Source organism: Diabrotica undecimpunctata, chromosome 2, assembly GCF_040954645.1.
Source record: "Diabrotica undecimpunctata isolate CICGRU chromosome 2, icDiaUnde3, whole genome shotgun sequence".
Taxonomy (NCBI): domain Eukaryota; kingdom Metazoa; phylum Arthropoda; class Insecta; order Coleoptera; family Chrysomelidae; genus Diabrotica; species Diabrotica undecimpunctata.
This window is the reverse complement of record NC_092804.1, coordinates 176,040,935-176,058,152: the sequence shown is the minus strand read 5'-3', so window position 1 is coordinate 176,058,152 and position 17,218 is coordinate 176,040,935. Positions and strand designations below refer to the sequence as shown.

Genomic DNA, 17,218 nt, shown 5'->3' with positions numbered 1-17,218 from the left:
TTTATTGTTTCTAACTTTCCAGTTTGTTCCACGGCAATTTTCAGAACATTTGCAAAATGCTCTTCTGATAATGTCTCTGAATGAGGATCTCGTCTTCATTGTATAATGGAGACGAGATCTTCTTTTATCCACTTTTGATAGGCTTGAAAGCTGACACATCTGCCGATTAAAGAAGTCTCGTAGAAATAGGATATAAACTAAACATATTAAAAGAATATTTAGTTTTTTTCACAAGGTACCAAGGTTGTACGTCATGTGTTTCCGATGATCGTCTAAAAACAAGATGATCGGAAAAGACGTATTCACGTTTTTAAAATGCGGATAAAGTATGTTTTCAATATAATCACACATTAATTCTGCTTTTATCCAGCCCGTATCAGAAAGGCCAATGCCCCATTCACCAGGAACAGACTTGCCAATATTCGCAGGTTGCCGCTTATATGGATACACGACCATCGGTGGTGTTATTCCTCCAGATGCTGTAGAAGTAAACATCACAGTCTCATCTGCATTCATAATACGATCAGGGTACTGTAACACTTTCTTTAGCACTTTTTCTACGAAAAAACTTTCAATTTTAAAAAACCATTTTTTTATGTCATTTTCCGAAATATTTGCTCTAGCCGTGGTTACAGCTTCTGCTGTACACAAATAAATCTCGGTATTTCTTTATAGGAAAGCTTTATACCAAGTTTCGACAGGACGATTGTTAGTTAAAGGATTATCTCTGGGATTACTATTAAGAAACTGCTTAACTGATTCCTGCACACCGTCCTTAAGACGTGAAAACCCTTTCTTATGATTTTCGAAAATCCAGTTCACCAAAAAATATAATTTCGTCGAGGTATTTAAAATTCAGTTATTGGCCATCAGGCCAATCACTAATTTAGTATGAGATTGATAATCTAAAGATTGGCAGTCATTAATTTTCTTAAATTTATTAGTTATAGCACAAAAAATTATTTAATTAGCCACCAATTACTTAACTAAGACAATCTCTCTCCAATGGCGTTACAGCCCAAATCGGGCCTTGGCCTCCTCCAAACTATGCCTCCAACCTTGTCGGTCCCGCGCCGATCTTCTCCAGGTTCTCACGTCTAGCAAATTTTGCGCGTCCCCTGCCTCTTCATCCTCCCATCTTTTCCGTGGCCTTCCTTTTGGTCTTGCGCTCTGAATCTTACTATTAAGGGCTCTTTTCGGCAATCTTTCTGTCTCCATTCTTACTACATGACCAGCCCAGCGAAGTCTCTGAAGTTTAACGAATTCTGAGATCGGTGTCTCTTTGAACAGTTGGTAGAGTTCATGGTTGTACCTGGATCTCCATATTCCGTTTTCGTTAATAGGTCCAAATATCTTTCTTAGGACTTGACTTTCGAAGACTTTTTCTTTTTGTCTCTTCTGTCATCACCCATGTCTCGCATCCATAACATACTATTGGTCTGATAATAGTTTTGTAGACCCTGATTTTCGATCTCCAGTGTGTGTTTTTGGAGCGAAACAAATGATCGAGTGAAAAATAAGCTTTGTTTCCCTTTACTATTCTTCTTTGGATTTCTGGTTCTTCTGTTCCATCCGTGTTTAATGTAACTCCTAAATATGTGAAACTTTCTACCGTTTCAATATCGTCCTCTAATTCAACTGTGCGTCTGTTTCCCCTAGCTCTTGCCTGTGTTACCTTTTTTGTCTTTTGAATATTTATTTCTAGTCCGGTCTCTTTTGCCTTTGATTTTAATTGTGAATATATTTCTGCCGCCTCTCCTGTTCTGCGAGACATGATGCTGATATCATCGGCATAGGCGGCAATCTGTATTGATATATTTGTTAGGAGATTACCTCTTCCTATATTCAGCTGTCTTATCACATATTCCAAGGTCAGGTTGAATAGTGTCGGTGCCAGCCCGTCTCCTTGCTTTAATCCTTGGGCTATCGTAAAGTTTTCAGTGTGCTCATTTTGGACTCTGACAGTTGCTATTGACGAATCCATTGTTATTTTTACCAGTCGGATGTATTTTTGGGGGATATTAAAGCTCTGTAATATTTGCTATAACTTGTTCCTATTAATTGAGTCGTAGGCTTGTTTGAAATCTATGAATATGTTGTGGACGTCAATATCGCATTCCCACGATTTGTTTAAGATTTGTTTTACTGTGAATAGTTGGTCAGTTGTAGATCTTCCTTGTCGGAAACCGGTTTGAACTAAGACAATCATAGTAAGAAAATCAGGGTTTTAAAGAAAATAAACTGCACAAACACTTACCAATATGTAGTCGACCTTAGCAAATACCTTAGAAATCTAATTTATAAGCCTTAAATGTTGGAAAACAAATTTGAAACTGGTATTTAGTATTAGTTATTTGTACAGTGGTGCATTGTTTTTAATAGTTTTTTCTTGGGGGCCAATGACTGACACAAAAATTAAATATGGCCAATCACTGGGCATTTTACCCTACACTTTAGACGTTCCTTCATGTGTGACTGGTTTTAAGATTGCGTTGTCAAGCACATGCCGCGCCGTTTTAAAATTTTGGATGTCAACCTATTTTGAGAACCTAAATTTTTTCATGTGTTTAACTTTTCCATTTCATTAGTTCATAAATGTTTTTTGAAGCGAATCTTCTATACTGGCGTTGTATTATTTTTTTCTTTATTGTAAAATTATGAGGCACGCGTCACGGAATTAGCGCCACAAGATGGCGTCGTCACGGAAATAGCGGTTTTACACATCGATTTACTAGTCTCAATTAATTGGTTTCTTTTTCTAGTTATCATATATTAATTCTAAGCAGGTTTAAATTAAACACAAGAAAAATAACTAACCAAACACAGAAATTAAATGAGAAGTAAAAAATTAAAAGGATATTTGTCAATCAAAGATTAGACTAGCACCGATTGTCAAAATTTCAAAGTCATAAATATCATCCGAATATTAACAATATTGAATCATATAATGTTTAAATTTTTAACACACTTCTCGTTTTAATATAATTTTATATAAATACAGTTATTATTTTCAAATATATTGTATTTAATTAAATTTATATAATAATTAAATTTACTTTCAAATGATATTTTTTATATTTTATTATTAATTTAATACATCTGCATTTGACAGGTCTGTCAGAAATAAACAACGCATGCTTTGTTAATACGTCAACAGGTGGCGTTAGGAGCAAACATAATAATCCATTGAATCATTTGAATATAACATAATTTGTTTAAAATATAAATAATAAATTATTAATTATTAGTTATTTATTGTACAAAACGATAAAATTGTACTTTATCTTCGAGAGCGTTTTTTAGCGTCGAGACGCTAATTATGCTCGAGAAGATAATGCGATTTTATCGTCGTGTGTAATACAACATTTTTTTCTATAGCAGGACTTCAAGTTCAGGTGAAAAATATAATTTCAAAGAAAATTGTAATTTTTAGCACAAAAATCGCTCCGTTATTAGTGATATGAATTACTCTGTCAACAAATGTCAAACAAATGTTACGTTTTGATTTTTGCGGAGAATATTGTTGCGTTTTGTGTACAAAGTGAATAAATACGAAATGGACGGAAAAGAATTGACACAAGAAAAGGAAAACCTGCCATCAGATGTAGAAAATGCAGCGTTGGAAGCAGAAAGTTTATTGTTGCCACATAAATCTAGGATGATGTATGAGAAAGAATACCAGTCTTTTAAAAAGTGGAAAAACATTAAGAATATCAATGGCGTGAATGAAAAAATACTTCTGGCGTATTTTTCTAAAAAGTCGTTGTTTTTAATCCTTAATGTGTTTGAATTTGCAAATTTTATTGAATAAAAAAAAGTTAAAACATTTTATCTACTCTTGCTGTTAAAGTGTCACTTTATCTACCCTTGCGGTTAAAGTGATACTTCATCTACTCAAAACAGTTGTTATAGCAACACTTTAACATTAGCTATGGAAAAAATTACTTCATTCAATTTTAAAAATATACTAAAGAGAATAAATCTTCGCTCTAGTCCACTGTACCGCCTATTTTATTATTTTCTTTTTTCAAGTTTTTTTGACAACATAAAAACGTCCCGTATACAATCCACTAGGAATTCAAAACCACCCGGTAAATAAATATATTTAATATTAACTGCGGTTTCCCAAGTAATTTCGTAAATGTTTGCCTACTAAATGAAATGAGTGTTTGTTCAGCATTCAACAGATAAACATAACTGGTAATATATAATTGAAAAACTTTCTTTTGTTTATAATGTAAAGTTTTAATTTATTTTAGCCAGTATTTTATGCATTTTTGAATCATTAATATCAAATTAACTTGGTCAGAAATGTAAAAACCGACTTTTAAACTAACATTGTATTAACTTACTTATTAATAAAAGCAAAAGAATTATTTACTAAGCAAATTTTTTGCAATGACTTCACTATAACTATTATCAGTTCTTCTTAATTAAATGTACTGTGAACTGTAGACTTCTCTGCTTGTAGTAAAAGTTCTCAAATTTATTCACTTTGTAACCAGTTTTTAATTATTTTTCTTAGAACATTCATGTCATCGTGTAGGTGGTCTTCTTCTTTGTTTATTTGTCCTTGGTCTCCATTTCTGTAGTTTACGATTTCATCTTAAAAGCTCTTTTTGTGACACCTGGATCCAATTTTGTTCGTAGATCTTCGCTTCTGATCGTATGATTAATGTGACGCCTATCATTGATCTGTACCAAAGCGGGAGCGGTGATTTCGTGTTCAAAGACAGTTCGGGTCTGTATATTTATCAACATTCCAATTGATTGTCCGTATGTAATTAATACACTAGTGGTCATCGTAGCTAGAAGGAGAAGAAACGGACAAATGGGCTAAGAGCGCGACGTCTCGAGTAAAGATAATAAAAACAGGTTCAATAGGTCTGAATAATCAAAGCATTTTTTTTAATTGTCCGTTGTATAAAAAGGTTGATCAACTGGAGTGTAAGAACTATAGAGGCATTACTCTGTTAGCATCTGCGTAGAAAATTTTCGGCAATGTATTGTTTAAAAGACTTAAACATTTCACAAGGGATATTGTTGGTCAATATCAATGCGAATTTACTGCTGGAAAATCAACTACACATCAAATTCAAGCACATAAGTAGATTCTAGAAAAGTGATTAGGATATATCATAGATACACACCATCTCTTCGTCGGCTTTAAAGCAGCCTGACAGTGTGAAAAGAACTGCATTATATAATGCAATGATAGACTTTGGGATTCCACCTAAACTAGTTAAGTTGACCCAACTAACAATGCAAAACGTAAGCTGATGGGTTAGAATTGAAGGAGAAAACTCTACGTTCTTTGGCATTAATAATGGTCTAAGACAGGGGGACGCGCTGACGTGTCTTCTCTTTAATATTGCCTTGGAGAAGGCAATCAGACAATTAAATATTGGAATTAATGAAATTATGTTTAAAAGATTGACGCAAATTCTCGCATTCGCTGACAATGGATATATGGATACAAAACAAAACATGGATACATATACTATTCAGGTGAAACCGACCCAGAACATCAATATGGAACTGCTGGTTTAGTGTCGAACAAAATTGCTCAATTAGTCACAGACTTCATCCCTCTAAATGATAGAGTAGCAATGTTGAAATTCCAAACAACTCACAGAAAACTAAATATTATTCAGGTCTATGCTCCAACAAGTGACAAGTCAGACGAAGAAATCGAAAAATTTTATAACAACATAGATGAAATAATGCGACTGACAAAAAGAGGTGAGATACCGATGATAATGGGTGACTTTAACGCTAAAATTGGTCGTGGTGCTGAACGAGACCACATAGGAGCGGTCTAGGTACCAGGAATAATAGGCGAGATAGACTTGTTCAATTCTGCGTAGAAAACAATCTGTTAATAGCAAATACGTTCTTCAAACAACATCCTACAAGGCTATACCCATTGAAGTCACCTGCAGATAGAAAAGACAGAATTGTTAGAAATCAAATTGACTTCATTTTGCTCATGTACTTTAAGAAGTACATACAATCTACGAAAACATACCCTGGAGCTGATATACATAGAGATCGCAATCCAGTTATAATGGATTTTAGATTAAAAAGATTTCTCAAAGTCAAAAAGAAAACAGTGAGAAGAAAAATAGACATCTCACAACTGAAGAACCCTGAACAGAAAAAAGAAATAAGTATCAAGCGTGAGGAAGAAATAAAAACGATCGAAAACTTGGTACAGACAGACATTGAAGTAACTTGGACTGCTCTAAAAACAAAAATAACAAAGATACAAGAAGAAGACATCGGGTTCATAAAACACAACAAAAAATAAGAATGGAAAACGCAAGAGACCATGGACCTCATGGACGTAAGACGAAAGCATAAAACCAGCCCAATAGAATACAAGCGAATCAACAAAATCACTAAAAAAAAATGAAGGGTTGCGAAAAAAAACTGGATGTCAACAAAATGCCTAGAAATCGAACGACTTCAGGAAAAATACGACACCTTTAATATTCATAAAAAATTAAATGAAATGACAGGTAGACACAAAAAGAGACAAGCAATAATATTAAAAAATGATAATAATGAAATAATTATGGGCACAAAAGACAAACTAAAAAGATGGAAAGAATACATACAAACTCTTTTTGACAACGATAGACCTTGTTATCCACCCTCTACAGATAATCGAATAAATGAAAAAGGCCCAGAAACAACCAAAGAAGAAGTGATCCACGCAGTAAAATCTCAGAAAGATGGAAAAGCCACTGGTCCAGGCAATATCAATGTCGAAATACTAAAACTAATTGCAGATAACGAAAGTAAAAGCCTAGATCATAATAACAGCAATATTTAATAAGATATATGACACAGGTAAAATAGCAACAGACTGGCTAACATCATCATTCGTAGCATTACCAAAAAAATCGAATTCCTCACGATGCAATGATTATCGAATATTAAGCTTGATGTCTCATGTCCTTAACTCAGAAGTATCCATACACGAATTTACAAGAAGTGCGAGTTCCAGATGAGTTACACTCAATTCAGATTTCGAAACGGATTGAAAACACGAGATGCTCTTTTTGCTTTAAATGTGTTAACGCAACGATGCAAAGACATAAATGTAGATGTATATGCATGTTTTATTGACTATCGAAAAGCATTTGACTGCGTTAACCATTAAAAGATGATCGAAATTCTGAGAACAATTGGAGTTGACGAACAAGACTTGCGAATTATCTCAGAACTATACTGGCACCAAACGGCAACAATTGAAATAGAGCACACAACATCCGAAGATATACAAATCCGACGAGGAGTAAGACAGGATTGCGTCTTATCGCCGCTTCTGTTGAATTTGTATTCGAATCATTAGACATAGGATACAGAGAATCATTAGACGAGGTCCAAGGCGGAATTAAGATTAACGGAATCAGCATAGACAACATCAGATATGCTGATGATACCGTCTTAATAGCAAGCAACGCACAAGAACTACAAAATATAATAAATGCGGTAGTTTACCACAGCGAAATGTTCGGTTTACATCTAAACGTTTTCAAAACTAAAACTTTAGTATTTTCAAAGACACCAATAAACGTACTTGTGTATGCCAAGGGTCAAATAATAGAACAGGTAAATTCCATGAAATATTTGGGAGCAAATATTAATAGTCAGTGTAATCCAACAAAAGAAATCCTATCAAGAATCGAACAAGCAAGGAAAGCATTCATGAGCATAAAAACATTTTTTTGAAGATCAGACCTTAGTCTGCAGCTTAGAATCCGAATGATCAGATGTTACATTTTTTCTATCTTACTGTATGGCTGTGAAAGTTGGACAAAGAACTCTAAAATAGAAAAAAGAATAGATGCCTTTGAGATGTATATATACAGACGAATGTTGAGAATTCTATGGGTACAAAGAGTTACTAATGTTGAGGTACTTCGTCGCATGTGTAAACAAAAAGAATTACTAAGAATAATCAAAGAGAGGAAAGTGGAATACTTGGGTCACGTGTTGAGATGCGAAAGATACGAATTACTTCAAGTTCGAGGGAAGGAAAAGTACAAGGCAAAAGATCAGTAGAAAGACGCCAGATCTCGTGGCTGAAAGCCCTGAGGAGATAATTCAACCGCTCATCCGCAAAAATCGTTCGCACAGCAGTTTCCAAAACTACAATTGCCATTTGGATTGCCAACCTTCGAAAGGAGACGAAGCCATAAAAAGAAGAAGGGCAGAAGTATGAGAGTCATGGTGCAGTGTTTTACAAGGTTTGCGGATGCGACAAGTGAATAAGGACTTGTGGTAAACGAGGAAAACACCAAATATATGTTGGTTTCTAAAAACCCCTGAAATATCCAACAGAGAATTCAAATTAACAACCATACCTTTAAGCAAGTCAAAGAATTGACATATCTTGGATCGCTAGTAAACGCAACAAACACGACAAGCAACGAAATGAAAAGACACATAGCACTAGCAAACAGAACTGTTGACGGTCGCCAGAAACATATAAAAAATATAAAAATATAAAACCTGCAGTAAAGCTCAATATATACAAAACCTTAATAAGACCAATTTTGATATATAGGGCTGAAACGTGGACCTTATCTCAAAATGATGAAAGACTTCTTGGTATTTTTAAGAGAAAAAATCTTAGAAAGATTTTTGGAGCCGTAAATAAAAATGGATTATGGCGTCGAAGATACAACTTTGAACTATATCAGTTATACACCGATCCAGATATTGTAAAATTCGTTAAAGTGCAGAGGCTTAGATGGACTGGACACATTGCTAGGATGTCAGATCACGAATACACTAAGAGATTAACATTTTCAAAACCAGAGGGCACAAGAAGCAAAGGACGACCACGAAGGAGATGGATTGATGATGTCGAAGAAGACCTACAGATTTTAAGGGTCAGAAGATGGAGGGAAGTTACCAGGAAACGACAGGAGTGGCGACTTCTTTGTGAGAAGGCAAAGATCCACAACGGATTGTCGAGCCACTTATGATAATGATGTTTTTTAATTGCTAAAAATTTTACTGAACAATAAAATTAACGGCTATATTAGTTCTGGTATCATTAATAAAATTCATTTTGTTTAGTACACTACAGTTATAAAAATATATTTCTACAAAAATTAACGTAAAACACATAAAATCGTCACAATGCACAAGTTTTAATAATAACTTTATTAAAGAGAGAAATGTACTTCATCCTACTTGGTAAAGCATTAACTAAAAGCCCACAGCACATTGGCTTCGAGAATTGCGTAGCCGTGAAATCCGCCGTACACACCGAACTGCACACTATTAGGATATAAATATGATTTTCTCTTCACTCGACTCATTCTTCTACGCCAAACTTCGTCCTCATTTACATACAGACCAAATCATAGCTATACGCGCCAAATTATTCCCAAGATATTATTTTATGTCGGGTAAGAACTTTCCGAACTTCACTTTAACAATCTAGTTTATTAAAACTATCTTTCAGAAGTTTTTAGAGCTTCGTCGCATTGTGAGTGAACTTCAGAACGTTGAAGAGGGCTAGTGGGTATTTAATGGTAAAAGAAAAAGCAGAGATACTCTTTCGAGTGTATAAGTTGCATGAAAATTCTAAATTGCCCTAAGATAAATACACAGTAAAATAAAGTAGTAAACAGTTTTAAAAATAGAATAAAATAGAAAATACAATATAAAAATACTTATTTTTTTATTATATATTCATTTATTTATTTATTTCAAAGAATCAACGTAATAAGTAACTATTTCCAAAATAATCATTAACTAAATTTATGGAATTTTTAAATTAAATCAACAGTTCAGTTTAATTGTGTAAAATTAATGAGTGACAGATTTTATAGTTGATATAATTAAATAATAGATATAAATCAATAAAAAATAATAAATAATAGGATATGGTTATGACTAGACTTCGGCAAATATGCATATTGCATATTTTGCATATTGTGCATATTTTATGCAAATATTTCATATTTTGGCATATTTGTATAAAAGTTTGCATAAAGTGCATAAAAGTTCAGATTTTTATACTTTATTTGAAAATTTTTAAACATACCAATTTATTTCAATTCTTGTATAAAATTTTGTAGTCATTTTAATCAAGAAATGATCTAAGTACGTAATCTCTACAGGTACAAAACATTTACAATTTCAAAGAATATCAATTTAAGTAGCCCTCAACATTCTTAGAAAGTCTCGGTCACTGAGGCATTCAGTTATTGGATAATCGCTAAGGGTTCGCTCATTTGCATTTTATGATCTAATCCCCAAATCTATCTACAATTTATTGTATCTTAACAGCAGGTAAACGGCTAATAGTTTTGTTCCTAATTTAGGGATTTTCCAAAATCTCCCAGTTTATTGAATTAGGTACCTAAACATTTCTAATTTGATGCTCAGATTTGTAAATCATTTTTGTTTTGATATTCAAAGCGTAAACACTCGTTGTGCGTAACAAAAAGGAAGATTGTGATTTTATAATGCCTAAAACAACCAGTGCTTCAACTTGGATTAAACCTTATAAAGAGCTGTCTATGGATATGGGAAAAATCTACTGTTCAGTCTGTGGCAAAATTGTAAGTATCTTTATATAATAATATTTCATATATATATATAATATTTCATACATACAGGGTGTTTCCAAATGACACTTACAACGTTTGACTGTAGATACTTCTCGAAAAATGGAACAAAACGATATAGTTAATGAGGGGTCAAACTTATTTACTTTTCGAGATACAGGGTGTTAAAATTAAAAAAAATTAAATTCTTTTAGTTAATAACAACAATAACTTTAAAACCAATAAACGTATTTACTTGAAATTTAGTACTCGTAGGTTGTTTTTAAATGAAAAATAGCTTCCTTTAGTGAGAAAAAATTGTCCATGGTACAATACAATGGTGTGTATTTAGAAAAATTTTTCACCTTTACTTTTTTTTATGAAGTCAGCTATTCTAAAACACAATTATTTTTATTGTAATTGAATTAACAAAAAAAAAACTTTTGTTGAATTTTAAAATAAGTTATATGATGTACTAATGGTTAGTAACAAAAACTAATTTGTGGATTAATACTGCATTTAAAACACTTAGCGAGTGTTTTTTTTTCCAAACCAGTTATTTGATTAACCAAAAACACCTTGTATATTTTTATATTTTAAAGGTTGGGTTAAAATAAAGGTTTTTATTTTTATTTATAGATAGCATGTGAGAAGAAATTTCAGATAGACCAACATGTGAGAACTGCTTCACACATTGCAAAAAAAGGAAAAATAGGAGGAAAACATCAAACTTCAATGGCTAAATGTTTCCAATCTACTTCAAAAAAATTAGATGAGCAAGAAACTTTTAATGAAGACTTGTGTCGCGCATTAGTGTCTGCAAACATACCGCTTTCAAAATTAGCAAATGTAAATTTTAGTTCGTTTCTAAAAAAATATTGCAAACTTAATGTTCCAAGTGATCGGTCTCTAAGAAGAAATAATGTGAACGGGCTATACTCGTCGGTGTTAATTAATATTAAGGAAGAAATTGCAGATAATTATTTTTACATATCTGTAGACGAAACCACTGATTCATCAGGAAAGTATATTGCTCATTTATTGATTGGTGTTCTTAAAGAAGATACCTTACCAAAATCTCATCTTATTTCATGCCAGCAACTTGAGAAAACAAATGCTTTAACAATTTCGCGTTTTATACAAGAAACATTAGCAACTTTTTTTCTTCCGACAACTATTCCTTCTAATAAATTACTGCATATTTTATCGGATGCTGCTCCTTATATGGTGAAAGCAGGACAAAATTTTAAAATATTTTTCCCAGATTTAATACATGTTACTTGTGTAGCGCATGGATTAAACAGAGTTGCAGAGGAAATACGAAAAAATTTCCTCTTGTAAATACCATGATATACAGTGTCAAAAAAGTATTTCTTAAATCTCCTATAAGAATTCAACTTTATAAAGAAATGCTACCTAACATTCCTCTTCGACCACAACCTATTTTAACGCGATGGGGAACATGGTTAGAAGCAGCTAATTTTTATGCAGATCATTTTGTTAAAATAAAGAACATAATTGATACGTTAACAGATGAAAGTTCCCAATCTCTTTTGGATTCTAAACAAACTTTTCAGAGTAACTTGCTTCAACAAGAACTTTCATTTATAAAATCAAATTTTAGTTTTGTTCAAAAAACAATTACTCAGTTAGAATCACCAAAACTGTCATTGTTCGAAAGTACAGCATTAATAAAAGAATTTGCGTCATGTTGTCGGAACGTTAGAGGTAATATTGGAAAAGATATTTTAAAAAAATTTGAAGCTACTATGGAAATAGCTATATTCTTTCTGAAGTAGTCAGTGTTCTAGCTGAAAATATTTCGGAAACAATTAATTTAGAACCAAATGTTTTGGTTAGTTTGAAAAATGCTCCCGTTACATCAGTTGATGTTGAACGAAGTTTTTCCATATATAAATATATGTACTCAGACAGAAGCCACAAGTTTTTGTTAGAAAATTTTGAACACCACTTGGTCATTTATTGTTACCATAATTCTAAATAAGTTTATTCATACTTAAAAATGATGTAGTTACTTAAAATAAATGTAAATCTTAATGAATAGTAGGAAATATTTAGTTATGTACACTTTTTTTTTAAATAAAATTGTTACTATTTTACGATTTTTTTATTTATTTGTATGCATATTTTGTAAAATATTTGCATATTTTCGGGTAAACACGTGCATATTTATGCGCATATTTTCTACATTTTTATTTGCATATTTGCCGAAGTCTAGTTATGACCATTTCATAATAACTTCTAAATCACAGGTTTATGCAATCAAGCACATAAGAGCTGAAGCTAGTTAATATTTTTCTTATATGCTCACACTATTATTAACCCTCAAAGAATGATTCAATCTAATATGCAACCAGTCGACGATTGGCGATGAAAAACATCAGTCTCTAGGGTTAGTGGGTAACAAGAAATGCGAATGTGATCATCCTGAATTCGAAACCAAGTGGGAGTCGTTTGTTCAACCGAGCGAATAATGAACTTGCACTAAAGTCAGATCGGGAGATATTAGGAGGGAGATTCCAGGAATAAAGAAGAGAAAAAGTTGAAAAAACGTCAGCGGTGCGACAAAATGGTTGACTACTATAACTGTTGTGTTTATATATGTAGACGTATCCTTATATGATTGTATAAAATTAAAAAATAAATAAATCTAATCTTAATTTTAAATATCGTAATTGTAAAAGAATATTTATCGAATTAATTAATAATAAAAAACGAATACGATTCATGTACCTATATATTATTACTACATAAATTAAAATTTATAATTGTAGTAATTTTGTCAGATTGAATTATTCAAGTGACTCATAAATTCTGTTTTTACCAGATGGTGGTGTCGTAAAATCCTATGCCCTGAAACTGAGCCTTCTGAGATTTCCTTTTTAAACAAAAGAGAGAAGGAAATGAACTCGAAAAGTATTTTGTTCTAAGATAATTGAGCTCATGTTTTATATTCTCCAGCTATTACTGCGTGTAGCTTGGCATGGATTATATTTATTAACTGTTATGTAAGGAACATTTCTCATGCCGGAGCGGCATGTATTATTTTTAGGACATTATGAAAAAGCTCGGATTTTAAGGTGTATTTAATTTGAGAAAGTTCTTTTCTGTTCCTTAAGATAATTATTTATTTTGTTTGGAATATAAGATTTGATTTCATTTTAATTTGGGGGTGGTCCCAGAAGTATCTGACCCAACAAAGAAAACAAAAAAAAATTGGAAAAAAATATAACAATTTTCTGAATATAATCTTCTTCCAGCTCTATACATTTTTTTCAACTATGTTAAATCAGGAATCAGTTCAATATCCTTTTTATAATAAAATCAGTTTTACTTGTCAGCTGCAATAGCCTGAACTATCGACATCACTCTCTCACGGTTGGACAATCGTTGACCACTGAGCTATTTTTTAAAGATTGCGAAAAGAAAATGATCTAAGGGGGCAAAATCTGGAGAATAGGGTACATGGGGTAGCAATTCAAACTTAAGTTCATGAAGTTTGGTCATTCCAATAACGGATCTGTGAGATAATGCACTGTCTTGGTGAAACACTTTCTGCTTAGCTAAATGTGAGTGTTTTTGCTTGATTTTTTAGTTAAATATTACAATAAATTCACATATTACTCGCCGCGCTGTTGGTAGTTTGTCATTTTTTAAGAGAGTTAATAAAATTTTCACAAGCATCACAAAAAACAGACGCCATGGCTTTGCCAGCAAATACGACGGTCTTCGCCTTTTTTGGGGCCGGTTCTGCCTTTTAAGTCTATAGTTTTGATTGTTGTTTTGTCTCAGGTGAGAAGTAATTGATCCGTGTTTCATTGCTGTGGAACTTTGCTACACACGAATCTGAAACATCTTCACAACACTGTTTTTCCTTGAGTCTTAGCTAACACGAAACCCATATTGCACACAGCTTTTTTCTGTCCAATAATTCATTTATTTTGGTTTATGAATTCTATTACATTATTGGCAAATAACTCTTCTATATATGTTAAGAAAGTTCAAAAAAAAATATTAAACGTGATATAGACTATTTCATTTTATTTAAAATTGTGTTTTAAAGAAATCAGGTAATATTATACACAAGTGAAGTTATATACACTACTCAACAATTGAAGTGGATAATTTTAAAATTCCTAAAATTAACATACAAACCTATTTTTAAAATAATTGCCTGTACTATACTCTATATGCTATCTTTTTTTTTAACCAAAATTTTTTGTGTTTTCTCCCTATTCTTATCGGCCCTTATCTCGTACAAAGAGAGACATGTTGTTCCAAACATGAATATATCATTCGTATAAACGTGTTTGTATTGGCTTTAATAGTTATCAATAAGTCAAGAAATCTATTTATCACAAAAACGTTATGCCGCAAAGACGTTTAGAACTAGTGCAGCTCGAGCAATTAGTTCGTTGGATCCAACAAGGCATAACTCAACAAGAGGTTGCTATAAGGCTAAATGTGTCACAAAGTGTGATAAGTCGTGCATGGAATCGGTATGGAGCAACTGGATCTGCAACATACATGCATAGAGGACGAAGAGAACGATCTACAACTCGTCGACAAGACCGTTTTGTAATTCTGACGGCTAGAAGAAATCCAACATTCACGGCTTCCAGAATTAACAGTATCTTCAGGCATGCTACTGAATGAGCAATTTGAGTATGAATGAGCAATGCAATAGCCAATTTAAGGGCTAGACGGCGCACTATCCATCCACTACTAACTAGGGAGCAGCGTGCATGCAGATATCGCTGGGCGATGGAACACTATCAGTGGAATTTTAAAAATTGGAGGAATTGTCTCTTTACTGACGAGTCCAGATTGATGGCCGAATATTGGTGTAGAGGGAAAGAGGACAGCGTTACAATGAAAATCTGAGAGTCCCAACCACTCTTTTTGGAGGTGGATCCGTTTGCGTGTGGGGAGGCATATGTTTTGACGGTCGCACGGACTTAGTCGTCTTAATTAATGAGACAATGACTGCTACACGATATCGAGACAGAGTCATAGTATCAATAGTTGTTCAATTTTTTTGGGCAATAGGCGAACAATTTGTTCTGATTGATGATAATGCTCACCCTCACCGTACGAGAATTGTCAACGAGTGTATAGAAGCTCATGGCATTACAAGAATGGAGTGGCCACCCTGTTCACCTGCTATGAATTGCATTAAACATGTTTGGGCCGAAATGTCTAGGCAACAAAACAGGCTCCTTAAATATCATTTGTTCGACACTAATATAGCAGTTCCATATTGATGTCCTGGGTCGGTTCCACCTGAATGGTATATGTATCCATGTTTTGTTTTTTGTACTTCTGATTCAGGCCATCTTACTTCACTCGTCCCCAAGATGTCTATTTTCAGTCTTATCATCTCAGCTTCAGTGTTGGCCAGTTTCCCGGACATAAATAAGCTGCGTACATTCCAGGTGGCGATGCATACTATTCGGTCGTATATTTGTATTCTTTGTGCACTTTCTTGGATAGTTGACGGGGAGATTATTCGCAATCTTTCCCCATTTAAGGGTTGATCCGGACTGAGGGCCATTTTCTTTTTCTCGTCTGCCATTTAGATTTGTGGAAAATATAATGGGGTGGTTTTCCCGTTGCTTTCCCCATCGCAGTGGTAATCCAGTTTCAAGCCGGCCAGGATCATTTCCTCTACGGCGTGAACTGGTACTGATGATCACTGCTGCCCTTCACCAGGGAGGGCTAGGAAGTAGGAAACTAGATTTTGGAAGGATAAAGGAATGGGACATGATTTCTCTCAGGAAAGAATTGAGACCAAAGCATGGCTCGCGTGGGCAGGGACGCTTCCCTGAAGTAGACCTATTTTCCACCAGAATCATAGAAAATTGTCAACCCGCTACCCACTTTTGTATCATACATATGCAAATAGACAAAAAAGATCGATCAAAGTAATGGTTAAAAAAAGACATCATCCCTGTTATCCACTGGACACAGTAAAAAAACTGCAATGAAGATAACATACAGCTATTCAAGCTTATAAAAAATTGAAGTACAGAACTAAAAAACCTTTAGATATGTTCATCCTGATATTTAGACAAGACAAAAATATTAATAGAATCGTTGGAATAACTGACATACCGAGCATGGGAGTAAAAATTCTTTTATGCTTTAAGTAATCATTTAGAATTCATGCCGCACATTTTTCAATGACCTGTGATGTCAGGTAGTATAATTCAGCCAGAGAAAAACAGGATTCGATTGTATGGCATTTATTTCGGATTTACATATATAAATAAAAAGTAATTATCGTTAAGTACCTACTAAATACAATGTTGAATACAAAGACGTACTGTTTATTTATTTCGATAGATGGGTGTGACGATACAAAATACGGCGATCGAGGAATTGAAGTCGTACTCGTACCTCAACGCAGTGCGAGTACTTGGACAGGGATAAGGATGTCTATCTAGTTCAACACACCAGATAGAAATAATACGCCAATATCGTTCAACGCACCAGATTGACGCAGTCAGAGGACGAGGAAGGATTGTCAATCTCGCTCAACGCGCCAGATCGACTGGGTTCGGAAGGATTTGGTACACGTTCAACTCACCTGTCCCCAAGGTCAGATATTCTCAACTCAA

At 33.6% G+C, this 17,218-nt stretch overlaps 1 protein-coding gene across 1 annotated transcript in view; it reads right to left on the bottom strand.

The window, feature by feature from the left end:
• The window catches only part of LOC140433998 (lachesin-like), a 675,206-nt gene that overhangs the window by 326,128 nt on the left and 331,860 nt on the right, over positions 1–17,218 (bottom strand). The gene's annotated exons all lie outside the window — the stretch shown is intronic.